Raw genomic sequence first — 2,711 nt, forward strand, 5'->3', positions numbered from 1 at the left:
GACCCTGGATCCTCCCTTAGTTATGCTGCAATAGGTGTAGGCTGCCGGCGGATTCCCATGATGCACTGGGTGTTTCTTCTCTCTGCATTGAATCATATCTGTTATTAACCTCTGTCTCTCTTCCACAGCATGTCTTTTATCCTGTCTTCCTTCTCTCAACCCAAACGGTCGCAGCAGATGGCCCCGCCCCTCCCTGAGCCTGGTTCTGCTGGAGGTTTCTTCCTGTTAAAAGGGAGTTTTTCCTTCCCACTGTCGCCAAAGTGCTTGCTCATAGGGGGTCATATGATTGTTGGGTTTTTCTCTGTATGTATAATTGTAGGGTCTACCTTACAATAAAAAAAAACCCATTGAGGCGACTGTTGGTGTGATTTGGCGCTGTATAAATAAAAGTGAATTGAACTGAACCAGGCTGGATCTCCATATTCTTCTGTTTCCACATCCTGAAACTATTATCCAGGCTGTATCTGACAGTACCGTCCCAGGAGACTCCAAGTCAGCTGCACAACTCAGTGCAGCTGACTTGGGTGTGTATAGTCTCACGTTGCCTGTTTCTGGAAAGGTTAATATAAGTTACGACTGACAATGCAGCCCTCAAGATACCTTGAGACAGCTGCACACGTCAGTACAATGATCACATTATATTCTGTTCATCTCCAAATCTCGATTTGAGGACATATCATCAGTAACTGATGGTTCAGTGAGGTTCAACATTTTAAAAATTACCTTTGGCAATTGTATCAAAGTCCATCAGTCCTTGGCACGTGTCTCTTGGCCAATTTTGTTTTCAAATTTGCTGTTATTCAGCACGGGGAAAAGTCTATCTATGACCTTTTCTAATAACATACATACATATGTTTTAGTTACCTTAATGAAGATATGTCTTCATGATGGCATGAGAATCAACTATTATTTTAAGTGTGCTATCGTGACTTGACTCAGAGTTCACCCGTGTTTTTCTTTTCCTGGCACTCCTCCTGTTGTTTAAACTGTTTGTCACAGAGCAGAGCCTTCTTAATTTCCACTGCATCTCCAGTTTGAAGCTTTTGTCCTTATTGCCCCCCTCTTTTTCAACCATTTTCTTTTTCAGAAGGACTTCCAGGGTTACCACATGAGCTTTAGTATGAAGCCCTATATTTACTGATGATTTATTAGAAGCTTGTGTTTTTGTTCAAGCTTCCCCCCCCCACTTCCTTCCTGTGTTGATCTTAAAACTGCTCATTAAGGGATTTATTGTCCTCCTTTATCTCCTAGAAAGAAGGCATCTCTGAGTCCCTGAGCAAATGTGTTTCAAAACATGAATTCAAATTCATTGTGTTCAACAAAATGTGAAACTCTAGACAAAAAAACAAGGACTCGATAAAAAAAAAGATGTTGAATACTTGGCAGTCGAATGACGCGAATGTTGGTTTTGATGAAGGAAACAATACCTGTCAGTCAAGATGGGAGCACACAAAGATGTTTCTGGACAACTATACAGCTAACATGTTGTATTATGTCAAGACTCGGTAAGATTTCACCTTAAGAATACCAAGCTATGAATAAAAACACATTTTATCTTGTTTAATATTTTCAATATAATTCTATTTATGTTATTGGATAGTTAGATAACTAACGCTATCCAAACTTTGAGGATTGATTCAAGGATTTTTATTGTCATTCCAACACCTGTACTGATCAACAACAATGTGAACACAAGAGGAATATATGCAGAACCAAGGAACTGAACATGTTTACAACATGTGCAGCAAATAGCACAAAGACAGGCGATTGCTCATATCTGTTACTTTTGGTTGGGAGTAGCAGATGATAGAAAGCACCACCAAAGTTCAACCGTGTTAACAGTCTCTTAGTCTGGGAACTCTACTCTTGATGCTCCTGCCTGAGGGGAGGGGGACAACAATAGTGTGTGTCCTGGGTGACTAGGCTCTTTCAAGATACAGCAGGTCCTTTTCCTGCATCTGCTGATGAAGATGTCCGTGGTGGTGGTGAAGCTGCTGGCAACAATCCTCTGTGCAGCTTTCTCACCCTCAGTAGAGTCGTCTTCCCTGTCACAGAGCAGCCGCCACACCACACGGTGATGCACGAACCACACATCTGCAGAAGGAAGGAAGGAAGTGTTTTGGCTCCAGGTAAAATCCTTGCTGGAGACCATTTTCACACCTGCTTCCCCACTTTCTGTGCCTCCTGAAATCTATATCTCATTTATTTTCTTGACATTGACGCTGACACCAAACTGCCTTTCCGCCTGCTTGTAGTCAGACCAACCTTGTAGGTATCTGGCCAACCCTGCAGGCTATAGGTGGGATCTTTTTTTGTTTAGCCGTACCATCCTTTTTTATTTACAACCTAATGAAACCCAAATCGTCTGCCATGTCCCTGAATTTACAACCCCAGTGACATCATTTTCATCATTACAAAAGAAACAGAAAGCACAGGCTGCAGAGCACCAGCCTGCTCACCTTCACGTGTGAAATTTGCGCAGGTCCCTTTAAAATGTATTCCTTCCTAGTTTAGGGGGGAAAAAATCTGTACAGCAAACCTATTTATTTGGATATTTTTAATATCGCCAGTTTCATTGTTTGTCTTATATAATTTCTTCTCTTTTATCGTTTTAAATGAATAAAATACTGACTGAATATGTGGCGGTTTCAGGTGTGTGTCGCGCGAATAAGTTCACGCACTCGTCTCTCTCGAACCGTGAGCGCGCCGCG

This window comes from Perissodus microlepis, chromosome 7, assembly GCF_051167445.1.
Source record: "Perissodus microlepis isolate ML-2025 ecotype Zambia chromosome 7, ASM5116744v1, whole genome shotgun sequence".
NCBI classification, from domain to species: domain Eukaryota; kingdom Metazoa; phylum Chordata; class Actinopteri; order Cichliformes; family Cichlidae; genus Perissodus; species Perissodus microlepis.